This window comes from Scyliorhinus torazame, chromosome 10 (assembly GCF_047496885.1).
Source record: "Scyliorhinus torazame isolate Kashiwa2021f chromosome 10, sScyTor2.1, whole genome shotgun sequence".
In the NCBI taxonomy this organism is placed as follows: Eukaryota; Metazoa; Chordata; class Chondrichthyes; order Carcharhiniformes; family Scyliorhinidae; genus Scyliorhinus; species Scyliorhinus torazame.
Window position 1 is genome coordinate 91,571,450 of NC_092716.1, and position 14,537 is coordinate 91,585,986.

At 46.5% G+C, this 14,537-nt stretch overlaps 3 long non-coding RNA genes across 3 annotated transcripts; 1 reads left to right on the plus strand and 2 right to left on the minus strand.

The window, feature by feature from the left end:
• Positions 1-1,253: 1,253 nt before the first annotated feature.
• Positions 1,254-2,399, minus strand: LOC140430741 (uncharacterized). The gene is made up of 3 exons (XR_011949521.1): positions 2,241-2,399; positions 1,979-2,056; positions 1,254-1,529 (listed from the first exon to the last, which is right to left on the minus strand). It is a non-coding gene; the product is annotated as an uncharacterized lncRNA (long non-coding RNA).
• An 89-nt stretch (positions 2,400-2,488) lies between these two features.
• On the plus strand, positions 2,489-5,416 carry LOC140430742 (uncharacterized). The gene is made up of 2 exons (XR_011949522.1): positions 2,489-2,636; positions 5,213-5,416. It is a non-coding gene; the product is annotated as an uncharacterized lncRNA (long non-coding RNA).
• A 5,805-nt stretch (positions 5,417-11,221) lies between these two features.
• LOC140430743 (uncharacterized) lies at positions 11,222-12,453 on the minus strand. The gene is made up of 3 exons (XR_011949523.1): positions 12,228-12,453; positions 11,947-12,024; positions 11,222-11,497 (listed from the first exon to the last, which is right to left on the minus strand). It is a non-coding gene; the product is annotated as an uncharacterized lncRNA (long non-coding RNA).
• Between the last annotated feature and the right edge of the window lie 2,084 nt (positions 12,454-14,537).

The window sequence follows — 14,537 nt, forward strand, 5'->3', positions numbered from 1 at the left end:
TGCAACCGATACACTGATTGTGATGCAAGCCTGTACACGGAGCAAGGATACTATTTTTTTATGGCACAGCGACCAATGTTTTGTTACCCCATTTCCCCGCCAAATTGCTATTGGGACTCTAGTCCCTACCTCAGTCCCCTGCCCTTCGGCTTGGATGCTGCATAATCAGTTAGCACGCCGGGCAGTCTCAGCTGAATTCTGCGAGAACTGGAAAAAACCTCAGGTTCTCGCACCCAACCAGGGCCACTCAGCCGGGTGGGGAATTCTGAGCGTCTTGACACTGGGAGGTGTGGGGGGTTCCATGGCGGTCAGCGATAGGAATTATTTTATTTGTGGCCTTACCATCCTGGGAAACGAAACCTTGGGAGCCCTTGGGGCAATAACCAAGGAATTGTCTCAGCTGCGGTTGTTTGCAATGCAGAGCCGGTATGCTCTTGACTATCTTCTGGCCCGTGAGGGTGGGGTATGCGCCATAGTGCAGGGCAAGTGTATCATGGGAGTTCAAGACTTAACCGCGAACATCACTAAATTTATGGATCGCATACGGGATCACCTGGACGGTATGCAGGATCCTGCGGTTATCATGAAATGATAAAAGGAGGGAATGACGAATGTGATATAAAAGTTACTTTAAAGATATTAGTTACTGAAATGTAGATATAGGCAGGTCTAATTTATGTTAGTTCACAGACAAAGGATTTCAGAGAGTATGGCAAAGGAGGGGGGGATGGGGTGTTTAGAGTATGAGGGGGAAAGGATGCTGGGTAATAAGAGGCCAGGGGAAGGGATGAGAAGTGAGCCAATTCGGATGTATGGCCAGGTCAGGAGGGGTATAGGATGACCTATGGGAATCGTGTATGTGAAACCTGATGCCATTTGAATGTGCTGGTAGAGGTTTCTTTGTCCTTGAGAATCACTCGATTCAGTAGACCTAAGAGGCAGCTTGTGCTCTTGGTTCTGAGAAATGAGTCAGACTTGCAAGGCGAATAAAAATAACGAATGCTATGCCTACAAATCCATCTCGAGTTTTATTGAGGCCAGAATGACGGGTAAAGAATGTATTAATTTCTCAGGGTGACTAGGTTACAGGGATAGGGTGGAGGTGAGGGCTTTGGTAGGGTGCTCTTTCCAAGGGCCAGTGCAGACTCAATGAGCCGAATATCCTGTTTCTGATTGCCTCCTTCTGACATATGATTCTATGATATTAAGAATATCACATTATTAAATAAAAGAATGACACTAATCACTGGAGATGTAATTATGAAATTTTATTCAATACATGACACAAATAACAGTAAATTCAATAATATTCATACACTTTTCATGACTTTATGTAAACATAACTCATCAGGATATAGACACTGAAACATCCAGTGTGTGGAATACAGTACATATGGACAATATTTCAGATATTGTGTCTGAGGTGCCTGTTGTTCAGGAACAGCAGCTACATTTGTCAGAGGATTTGCCTTTACACACGCAGCCATTGGCACAGTTCGTGCATCCTGCAGGACAGCAAGAGCAGCAACCTGAGAGGACAGGACAAAGACACAAATCAGTAACAATCAATGAGTTGACTGAAACCCCCCCAGAGCCTCCCATTGCAGCACCCAGCTCCTCACTCACAAACCCATCTGTGTCATATCCCCAAGTAACCCATCTGCAGAGGCTCAGCCTCAGAACACTGTGTGAGGGAGTTTGGGTGAAGATGTTCCACTCACTGTCTCTACTACACCATTTCTAATCATCAGTCTAGAATATCAACACTTTCTGATGTGACACTCAGACACTTCTTTAACCAGCAGCTTCCTGTCTCCACAATCTTTAGCCTGGATATGGAATCAAATTGATGGGAATGAAATCAGGTGAAATCCTACATCTTGTACTTTTCTATCGTGTTCCTCTGTGAGTTCTACTCAGAACTATCTGTCACATCAATACAATGTGAGCAGTTTGAAACTCTCCCCCAGTTACTCACTTTTCTGGCAGCGTCCAGCTTTGCTGGTGGGACATCGGCAGTCGGAGCACCTGCAGGTGTTTTCACAGGAGCAGGATCCTGAAAAGAGGAGAAAGACAGACATTGAGTTGTGTTCAAAGCCTGAGAAATGCCGCCCATGCCGCCGTGTGGAGGAGGGCGGGCTCTTTGTCGCATTCTCTCCAATGTCCCCTCCAATGCTGCAGCCTCAGTGGGAGTGAGCCGGCACACTCTGCTAAAAACACTGACACCAGTCACCACTCACCATCCAGGCACACACAGGGCTTCGAGTCAGACATTTCACTAACTTCTTCTTCAGCTTCCAGTCCTCACCCAGTCAGCGCTTCCCGATCTTGTGCCGTTTGCTGAATGGGAGCCGAGTTTTATGGGGTTGTGATCGGTGGGGAACCGGCTGCAAAACCGGGGAAGGGGCGGATCGGTGCCGCCTCAATGCACACGGGGAAGCCAAGTGAGTGAGCGGCTGAAAGTTTGAATTGCACCCGGCTCCTTCACTCCCAACACGGCCCAAAGAGATTTCTCAATGACAGCAATTTCACAACATTTCCTGTGGAATCAGCGTGTGTGTGCGCGTCTGCAACACGTTTCCCCCTCACAGTGTGGGGGAGAGCAGCATCCACTTTCTGGTGCTGGGAGAGAGCAAGTGAGTAAATCAGTGAGTGAAGAATGATCAAGGTGATGGGAGGATCAAAGGCTGGAGAGCTGGAATTTTAAAATTGCAGCTGTAACTAAATTGGGGGATAGTTTTTCCAGGAACAGATGCTGAAGAAAGTAAAGATTGGGAAGAGGGGAGGAGGATGTGGGTGAACAGTGAGACCAAGAAGTGATGGCAGATATCCTTGGATAGTCTCAGTGGAAGCAGTGAGCCACTCTGAGATTGTACGGTCTGTGATCATGGATTGGGGATTCACCATGAAGAGAGAGGCGATGGGAGGATAAGAGGGCAGTGAACTGAGTGGAGAGAGAAGATAGTGAATCACGATGGAGGTTGAAATCATTCAGGACCCTGGGTGAAGTGGCTGAGGGAGATCTTTGAGAATGCTGTGGACAGTAAAGTGATCTCAGAAACAATGGATCAGATTCAGTGCAGAGACTCCCAATAATTACTGGTGGCGGTCAATTTAATAACCAACAGGAGGCGAAATCGCCACAAATATCCCCATCCTGTAAGATCTGGGTGCCCAGCACATGAAGACAAAACACAACACCGATCATATTCAACCATCTCCAGCCGGAATTCTGAGTCGATAATATATCCTGGTCTCCTTCTCTGGTCCCCAGTATCACAGCCACCAGTCACCAGGCAATTTGATTTTCTCCATGTGATACCAAGAAACATCTGAAGACACTGGATACAGCAAAGGATCCAGGAGCCGACATCATCCTGGAAGTCGTACTGAAGACAGCCAAGCCCCTAACCAAGCTGTCGCAGTGTACAGCCAAAACCGGACAATTTGGAAAATTCCTCAGCTGTGTCTTATCCACTAAAAGCAGGTCAAGCCAAATGCTTGCAAAAACGTCCCCATGAGCCTAATCTTGATCTTCACAAGGAGCTGGAAGGTGTTCTCTAATGTGCTGTCAACCAGCACTTCGTCAACAATAATCTGATCAGCAATTTGGACCATTAGGGCTACTTAGCACATTACAGCCTTGGTACAAACAGGGAAAAAAGAGCTGAATTTGAGAGGTGAGGTGAGTGTAATTACACTTGATGTCAATGTGTCATTTGACCGAGTGACATCAGGAATCTTGAACAAGACTGGAGTCAATGGGAATCAGGAGGAATATTCACGTTGGGTTGGAGTCATACTTAGCAGGAAGGACGTGGGAGGTGGATCTCAATCATCTCTATTTCAGGACATGACTCAGGAGTTCCTCAGGATAGTGTTGTAGGACCAACCATCTTCAGCTGCTTCATCAATGACCTTCCCTCCCTATTAAAGCTAGAAGTGGGATGTGGTGTCAGAGCCGGGGAACATAAACGCGGTGTTTAGGGAGTACTACCAGGGACTGTGAGAGGCAGACCCGGGTGGACAGCAGGGGGGCATGGCGCAGTTTCTGGACGAGCTGGAGTTTCCCCAGGTGGAGGGAGCAAAGAGGCAGGCATTGTAGGAGCCTCTGGGTCTGAGGGTGGTGCTGGATAGTATCAGGGGTATGTAGTCGGGGAAGGTTCAGGCGCAGGATGGGTACCCAGCGGAACTTCATAAGGAACTTGCGATCACCTTGCATCACATCAGTTGGGGCTGTTTAATGAAACACTGGAGAAGGAGGAGCTGCTGGAGACGATGAAGCAGGCAGCAAACACTCTAATCATGAAAAAGGAGAAGGACCCGGTGGAGTGTGGGTCGTATAGGGCCATATCACTATTGAACATTCATGTGAAAGTATTGGCTAAGTTGTTGGTGTGGTGGATGGAGGATTGTGTCCCAGTGGTGGTTGCAGAAGGTCAAATAGGTTGCGTGAAGGGCAGGCAGTACGCAAGACGGTTGTTGAATGTAGTGATGAATCCATCAGGGCCTCTAGTACCGGAAGTGGTGGTGTCCATGGATGTGGAGAAGGCATTTTTTCGGGTGGAGTGGTGGAACTTGTTTGAGGTTTTGGGAAGGTTTGGATTTGGGATGACATTTGTGGCCTTGGTGCCCTTGCTATATGTGGCACCCAACGCGAGTGTGAGGATGAACAATATGAGTTTGCGAAGCTTTGATTTATCCAGGGGTACGAAGTAGGGGTGCCCGCTGTCACCGTTGTTTTTTGGCTGGCCATAGAGCCATTGGCGATGGCTCTGAGGGGTTTGGCGGAGTGGCGGGGGATTATGAGGGAATGGAGGGAGCATCGGGTGTCACTCTGTACCGTCGACATGTTGCTGTGTGTTTCAGATCCACTGGAGAGTATGGGAAGGATAATGGGCCTACTGGGGAGGTTTGCAGAGTTCTCAGGATACAAGCTGAATGTAGGGAAAAGTGAGCTTTTCCGGGTGAATGACTGGGATAGCGGGCTAATTTAGGGGGTGTGCCATTGACGGTGGTGAGGGATAGGTTCAAGTATTTGGGGATTCAGGTAGCGAGGGATTGGATGGGGCTCCATAAGTGAATCTTAAGGAAACTGGTGGAGGAAGCCAGGGGGGATCCCAGGAGGTGGGATACACTGCAGGTGACGTTGGCGGGGAGGGTCCAAGTGGTAAAAATGAACATTCTGCTGATGTTTTTCTTTATTTCTCAGGTTCTCCCGATCTTTATACCGAAGGCCTTTTTTTCAGGAATTGGATGCGATTATTTCGGACTTTGTATCGGCAGGGAGTGTGAAAAATGGGAAAATGTTGTACAGTCTGTACAGTTAATTGCTGGGAAGACTGTTTCCTAGGCTGTTCATTTGCTGTAACCTGTTTTGATACATGTTTGGAATAAAATATATTTTTTTTAAAAGGTCAGAAGTAGGGATGATCACTGATGTAGAGTAACATTTCCCACTCCTCAGACACTGGAGCAGTCCATGTCTGTATGAAGCACAAGGTGGACAACATAGAGGTGTGGGATAAAAAGTGACAAGTAATGTTTCCAACACACTTGTGCCAAGAATGATCATCTCCAACAAGAGAGGCTCGAACTATCTTCCTCTATACACAATGGCATTACCATCACTGAATTCACCCACTGTCAACATCCTGGGAGTTATCATTGACGAGAAATTGAACTGGACTAGCCAGATAAATACTGTGGCTACAAGAGCTGGTTAGAGGTTGTGTAATTTTGCAGCAAATAACCCATCCGCTGATGCCCCAGAGCCTGTCAGCTATTGACAAGGCACCCGTTAGGAGTGTGATGTTTTACTGTCCACTCACCTGAGGAAGGAGCTGTGCTCTGAAAGCTAGTGATTTGAAACAAACCTGTTGGACTTTAACCTGGTGTTGTAAGACTTCTTACTGTGCCCACCCCAGTCCAACGCCGGCATCTCCACATCATACTCTCCACAGGCCTGGGTTAATGTAGTTTCAAAAACACTTGACACCTTCCAGGAAAATGCACTCCTGATTAATGGCCACCCCATGATTGCCCTTAAACATTTGCTCCATCCACAGCAGCCATGTGTACCATCTGCGAGATGGAGTGCAGGAACTCACCAGGGCTCCTGAGACAGCATCTTGCAAATCCGGGACCACTACAATTTAGGACAAGGGAACATCAGCCACTTGCAAATTCCCCCCATGTCACACACCATCCTGACTCTGAACTGTATCACTGTTCATTCAGTGTTGCTGGGTCAAAACCCTGGAACATTCTGCCTAACAGCACTGTGGGTGTACCGACACCACACAAACTACAGCGATTCAAGAAGCGGGATCAACACCACCCTGCAAGGGGCATTTAGGATGGGGAATAAACCTTGGCCTTGTCAGTGATGTCCACACCCGCGAGAGAATAGAAAAGGAGAACTTGGGGCATGTTTTCAAAGATAAATGTTGGTGGGAGAGAGCTGGAAGCGAGGGTCATTGTTGTATTGCAGGAGGATTCTGGAATGGGGAGCTGTGTTGAGGGACCAGAGGAGAGGGGATAGTATGTAATCTGGAGCAGCCGCATGTGGCAGGGAATGGGGAAAGCAGTTCCTGCTCAGACCCATTGGTGAATGAGGATGGAACCGGGGGAATGGAGAGAATGCTGTGTTCAGCTTGTAGACCGAGTTTGATTTTAGTCACTCTGCAAATATTGCAAATCACAAAGGACCCGATCGGAATCGCTGTCATTGAGAAATCTTTTTGGGCCGTGTTGTCAGTGAAGGAACCGGGTGTAAATCGAACTTTGAGCCGCTCAGTCACTTCGGAAGCCCGTGTGCATTGAGGCCGGAGCGAGCTGAAAGTTTGAATTGCACCCGGATCCTTCACTCACAACACGGCCCCAAAAGATTTCTCAATGACAGGTGACCTCTGGACCGTGTGCACCTTCCTGTCTGTGGAAAGACTGAACTACACTGAATATTGTTATTAACTCTGTCAATATCTAGAATTAGAACGAATCCTGTTGGCAACCTATAATTTCAAATCTCAAATCACACTCAATTCCTGGCACTGGATTGTGTCCAAAACTCATCCACAGGTCTGTGCAGATTCCAGCCAGTTCAGCTGCTCACTGCAATGAAAAGTTGTCTGTTTGATATAGTGCTGAGCTGGTTAATTGTTCACTGATGCTCACTGTTGTCTCGAATCTCTGTGTCCTTTGTATTTTCTCCAGCACCAATTCAGTGAATAAAACCAGAAATCTACAATTACTGGTGTCGGAGGGAGAAAGGGTCTGACATGTGTTGTAAATGGTCAAGTTTCCCAAATTAAAAATGTTACATTTGAGTTTACCCAGTCGCAGCTGACACACACTTCACCATTAACATCACTAAAATCAGATTACATGCTGATTTAATGGTTTCTATTCATGAGATCTTCCTTTGTGTAAATGTCCTGTGGTGCTTCACATTACAATAAGGATTATTCTTTGAAAGAATTTCACTTCTTCCTGGTGGCCCCCTCACTTTTGACAGTCCCAATTAGGCACTTTGTTAAATTCATGAATTCCACTTTCATATTCCCTTTCTGTACGCTCTCTGTCCTTGAAAGATACTGCCTCATCTCCAGCCAACGGTACGGTGACGCAGTGGTTAGCACTGCTGCCTCCCAACACTGTTGCCTCACAGGTCCAGGGACCCGGGTTCGATTCCGGCCTTGGTGACTATCTGTGTGAAGTTTGCAGTTCTTCCCGGGTCTGCGTGGGTTTCCTTTGGATGTTCCAGTTTCCACCCACAGTCCAAATATGTGCAGGTTAGGTGGATTGGCCATAATAAATTGCCCCTTAGTATCCCAAAGGTTAGGTGGGGTTAGTGGGTAACAGGGTTAGGGCGGAAACATGGGTTTAAGTAGAATTTTTCCAAGGCTGGTGCACACCCGACGGGCTGAATGCCCTCCTTTGCACTGTAAATTTAAATGAGTATAGGCACATGGTGGTAGTGATTGTTTAAAGTGAATTACACTATTTTGGATTTGAGTGAGTGGATCACCAACACAAAATCCACAATATGAATGCTGTGGGGGAATGGAGGAGATTGGAGTGGGGCTGTAAAAACACAGCCCTTGTGGCAGGGGCTTTTCACAGTAACTTCATTTGAAGCCTACTTGTGACAATAAGCAATTTTCATTTCATTTCTCTCCTACACAATCCTGTATAATATTTCCTCTTCGACTTCCCCACCTCAAGCAGAACAGTCCCTACCCGTCCATTCTATCCTCATAATGAGGTATCACATCCCTGGAACCATGGTTCTAAACCTCCTCTTCAGTCTCTCCAATGCATTCATTTCCTCCCTATACTTTGACACACAGAACTGCAAACAATATTCCAGCAGAGGTCTAACTAGTGTCTTATCCAAGTTCAGGAGAATCGCCTTTCTCTTGTACGCTCTGTCCACATTAATGAAGCACAGAATTCTACATGCTTTATTAACTGTTATTTCAACCTCTCAATGAACTAGGCACACAATCAACCCAGGTCCCTCTGCTCCTACAGGTCCTTATGAGTTTTACGCATTATTTTCGATTGGCTTTCCATATTCTTCAAACCAAAATACATTATTTCACATTCATACATCATTAAACATCATCTGCCGCCCAGCTGCCCACCCCAACAAATTGTCTGTCACTGTTTGAAGTTCTACTCTCTCAGTTTACAATACTGCCAAGTTTCTTATCATTCGCACACTTTAAAACTGTCCCCTACACGCCAGGATTTAGATCATTGATATGTATCTGGAAAAGGAACACCCCCAATTTCCAGCCTGACATGTATCCACTGAGCAGTATACTCTGGCCCCTATTGCTTGGCCAATTTTCTTTCCATAGAATCTGTACAGTGCAGAAGGAGGCCATTCATCCATCAAGTCTGTACTGACACTTCAAATGAGCGCTGTACATACGCCCACTTCCCCACCCTATCCTTGTAACCATAGTACGAAGTCTTACAACACCAGGTTGAAGTCCAACAGGTTTGTTTCAATGTCACTAGCTTTCGGAGCGCTGCTCCTTCCTCAGGTGAATGCAGAGGTCTGACAGACCTCTGCATTCACCTGAGGAAGGAGCAGCGCTCCGAAAGCTAGTGACATCGAAACAAACCTGTTGGACTTTAACCTGGTGTTGTAAGACTTCGTACTGTGCTCACCCCAGTCCAACGCCGGCATCTCCACATCATGGCTACCTTGTAACCATAGGCAGTGATCATGGCCAGTCCAAGCCATGCACAACTTTGGACGGTGGGAGGAAACCAGAGCCCAGAGGAATCTCACGCAGACAATGTGAAAAGTCCAAACACACAATCACACAAGGCAAAAATCAAACCTGGGTCCCTGGTGATGTGAGGCAGCAGTGCTAACCACTGTGCCACCATGCTACTGTAGCCCCTTTTACCCTTCATTTCACTACGGAGATTGGCTTGTTTCTATCCTGTAATTTGCTCAGCCAAGCTGCCACGGCTCATGTGAAGACGCCTGACCATTACACCCTGTTTATTAGTATATTTCTTATCTTCACACACAGTAGTGAGTTGTTGGAACGTTTGACAGGCTGAATTGCAACCTGCATGAAGAGCATTTCAAGTCCTGCACCCGTGTCCAATAATTCCAGAGTGGATCTTGAACCCACAGCTTAGGCATGCAGGTTACCTACTGAACCCAAAGACCTCACTCATCTAAGGCCCTCACGCCACATTACAGGGAGGGACTGGATGCTGTTTTACCCACTGGGACACAGTGTACCAGTGAATGTTTGACATGAAATGTAAATGTAATTTTAAAATATCACTGTAATGACAAGTGTAGTGAAGCAGTCTCCTGTACTGTATTGACAGAAACTGGTCTATATTGCATTTTAACATTTTTAATGTTATATGATGCACTTGTAAAATTTACAATTATCAGAAAGAAATCTGCACAAGATAATGAACATCTCCAACAAGAGAGAATGTCATCACCTCTTCTTTAACTTTAATGGCACTCCCATTGCTGAATCGCCTCCCATGCTGGTCGTTGCAATTAACCAGAAATTGAACTGGACCAACCATATAAAAACTGTGACGACAAGAGCAGGTCAGAGGCTGGGAATTCCACAGTGAGTAACTCACCTCCTGACTCCCCAAAGTGTGTCCACTGACTACGAGACACAAGTCAGGAGTGTGATGGAACATTCTCCACTTGCCTGCATGACATTAGCTTGTACAATACTCAAGAAACTTAACGCAAGTACTGGCAAAGCAAAAGTAAAATATTGTAGACGCTAAAGACCTGTAATTTCTGGAAAAGCTCAATAAGATTGCCAGCTGCTGTGGAAAGAGAAACAGAGTGAACATTTCAGATCCAGTTCTAAAGAAGACTCATATTGAACTTGAAATGTTTACTGCTGCCTAGGGTGCTGAAAACCAGGGTCCGATCCCAGCCCCAGGTCACTGTCTGTGTGAACTTTGCACTTTCTCCCCATGTCTGCATGGGTCTGACCCCCACAACCCAAAAGATGTGCAGGTTAGGTGGATACCACGCTAAATTGTTCATTAATTGGAAAAAATAATTGGGTGCTTCAAATTTATTTTAAAAAAAGAACTTGAAATGTTTAAAGAGACAATATCAGTAGAATTGTAGTGAATCATTGACTCTATCATTTCCTACAGAACTCCATCGTCACATAGTTTAAGTTCATTGACCAGACTGAAACTGTTGGGAATGTGGTTTTAATACATAATATTATGCAATGTGGCTTGACGGTACAGTTAGAACTCAGCTCAATTCCTTGAGGGTCCTCTTTCATTAGGGGCAGCACGGTAGCACAGTGGTTAGCACAGTTGCTTCACAGCTCCAGTATCCCAGGGTCCCAGATTCAATTCTCGGCTTGGGTCACTGTCTGTGCGGACTCTGCACATTCTCCCCGTACCTGCATGGGTTTCCTCCGGTGCTCCGGTTTCCTCCTACAGTCCAAAGATGAGGTGGATTGGCCATGTTAAATTGCCCCTAGTGTCCAAAAAGGTTGGGTGGGGCTACGGGGTGACAGGGATCGGATGGAGATGAGGGCTTGGGTAAGGTGTTCTTTCCAAGGGCCAGTGCAGACCCAATGAGCCGAATGGCTCCCTTCTGCACTGTAAATTCTATGGTATGATTCTATGATATTAGGAATATCACATCATTCAATAAAAGAATGACACTAATCACTGGAGATGCAATTATGAAATTTTATTCAATACATGACACAAATAACAGTAAATTCAAAAAATTTCATACACTTTTCATGGCTTTATGTAAACACAACTCATCAGGATACAGACACTGAAACATCCAGTATGTGGAATACAGTACATATGGACAATATTTCAGATATTGTGTCTGAGGTGCCTGTTGTTCAGGAACAGCAGCTACATTTGTCAGAGGATTTGCCTTTACACACACAGCCATTGGCGCAGTTCGTGCATTCTGCAGGACAGCAAGAGCAGCAACCTGAGAGGACAGGAGAAAGACACAAATCAGTAACAATCAATGAGTTGACTGAAATCCCTCCAGAGCCTCCCATTGCAGCACTCAGCTCCTCACTCACAAACCCATCTGTGTCATATTCCCAAGTAACCCATCTGCAGAGGCTCAGCCTCAGAACACTGTGTGAGAGAGTCTGGGTGACGATGTTCGACTCACTGTCTCTACTACACCATTTCTAATCATCAGTCTAGAATATCAACACTTTCTGATGTGACACTGAGACACTTCTTTAACCAGCAGCTTCCTGTCTCCACAATCTTTAGCCTGGATATGGAATCAATTCGATGGGAATGAAATCAGGTGAAATCCTACATCTTGTACTTTTCTGTCGTGTTCCTCTGTGAGTTCTACTCAGAACTATCTGTCACATCAATACAATGTGAGCTGTTTGAAACTCTCCACCTGTCACTCACTTTTCTGGCAGCGTCCAGCTTTGCTGGTGGGACATCGGCAGTCGGAGCACCTGCAGGTGTTTTCACAGGAGCAGGATCCTGAAAAGAGGAGAAAGACAGACATTGAGTTGTGTTCAAAGCCTGAGAAATGCCGCCCATGCCGCCGTGTGGAGGAGGGCGGGCTCTGCGTCACATTCTCTTCTGCAGTGAGTTGAATAAAGAGCCTCCCCTCCAATGCTGCAGCCTCAGTGGGAGTGAGCCGGCACACTCTGCTAAAAACACTGACACCAGTCACCACTCACCATCCAGGCACACACAGGGCTTCGAGTCAGACATTTCACTAACTTCTTCTTCAGCTTCCAGTCCTCACCCAGTCAGCGCTTCCCGATCTTGTGCCGTTTGCTGAATGGGAGCCGAGTTTTATGGGGTTGTGATCGGTGGGGAACCGGCTGCAAAACCGGGGAAAGGGCGGCTCGGTGCCGCCTCAATGCACACGGGGAAGCCAAGTGAGTGAGCGGCTGAAAGTTTGAATTGCACCCGGCTCCTTCACTCCCAACACGGCCCAAAGAGATTTCTCAATCACAGCAATTTCACAACATTTCCTGTGGAATCAGCGTGGGTGTGCGCGTCTGCAACACGTTTCCCCTCACAGTGTGGGGGAGAGCAGCATCCACTTTCTGGTGCTGGGAGAGAGCAAGTGAGTAAATCAGTGAGTGAAGAATTATCAAGGTGATGGGAGGATCAAAGGCTGGAGAGCTTGAGTTTTTAAATTGTAGCTGTAACTAAATTGGGGGATAGTTTTTCCAGGAACAGATGCTGAAGAAAGTAAAGATTGGGAAGAGGGGAGGAGGATGTGGGTGAACAGTGAGACCAAGAAGTGATGCCAGATATCCTTGGATAGTCTCATTGGAAGTAGTGAGCCAATGTGCCATTGTAAGGTCAAGGGGGTGTCTGTGATCATGGATTGGGGATTCACCATGAAGAGAGAGGCGATGGGAGGATAAGAGGGCAGTGAACTGAGTGGAGAGAGAAGATAGTGAATCAAGATGGAGGTTGAAATCATTCAGGACCCTCGGTGAAGTGGCTGAGGGAGATCATTGAGAATGCTGTGGACAGTAGAGTGATCTCTGAAACAATGGGTCAGATTCAGTGCAGACACTCCCAATAATTACTGGTGGGAGACAATATAATAACCAACAGGAGGAGAAATCGCCACAAATATCCCCATCCTGTAAGATCTGGGTGCCCAGCACATGAAGACAAAACACAACACCGATCATATTCAACCATCTCCAGCCAGAATTCTGAGTCGATAATATATCCTGGTCTCCTCCTCTGGTCCCCAGTATCACAGACACCAGTCACCAGACAATTTGATTTTCTCCATGTGATACCAAGAAACATCTGAAGACACTGGATACAGCAAAGGATCCAGGAGCCGACATCATCCTGGAAGTCGTACTGAAGACAGCCAAGCCCCTAACCAAGCTGTCGCAGTGTACAGCCAACACCGGACAATTTGGAAAATTCCTCAGCTGTGTCTTATCCACTAAAAGCAGGTCAAGTCAAATGCTGGCAAAAACGTCCCCATGAGCCTAATCGTGATCTTCACAAGGAGCTGGAAGGTGTTCTCTAATGTGCTGTCAACCAGCACTTCGTCACCAATAATCTGATCACCAATTTGGTCCATTAGGGCTACTTAGCACATTACAGCCATGGTACAAACAGGGACAAAAGAGCAGAATTTGAGAGGTGAGGTGAGTGTAATTACACTTGATGTCAATGTGTCATTTGACCGAGTGACATCAGGAAGCTTGAACAAAACTGGAGTCAATGGGAATCAGGGGGAATATTCACCTCGGGTTGGAGTCGTACTTAGCAGGAAGGACGTGGGAGGTGGATCTCAATCATCTCCATTTCAGGACATGACTCAAGAGTTCCTCAGGGTAGTGTCGAAGGTCCAACCACCATCAGCTGCTTCATCAATGACAATCCCTCCATCATAAGGTCAGAAGTGGGGATGATCACTGATCAATGCCCAATGTACAGTAACATTCCCCAATCCTCAGATACAGGAGTAGTCCATGTCTGTATGAAGCGTAATGTGAACAATATAGAGATGTGTGATAAAAGTGGCAAGTAACGTTGACAAGACACTTGTGCCAGGCAATGACCAACTCCAACACGAGGAACTCAAACCACCTCCCTTTATATTCAATGGCATTACGGTCACTTAATCCCCCACTGTCAACATCCTGGGGGTTAACATTGACCAGAAACTGAACTGGACGAGTCATATAAATACTGTGGCTGCAAGACCTGGTCAGAGGTTGTGTAATGTGGCAACAAATAGCCAAAATCCTGATGCCCCAGAGCCTGTCAACTATCTACACGACACGAGTCTGAAGTGTGGTGTTATACTCTCCACATGCCTGGGTGAATGTGGTTTCAACAACACTTGACACCATTCAGTACAACACATGTTGGGCACACTATGATTGGCCCTAAACATTCGCTGCCTCCGGAGCAGCCATGTGTATGATCTGCAAGACGCACTGCAGGAACTCACCAAGGCTCCTGCCCCAGAACCTTCCAATTCCGGGACCACTGGC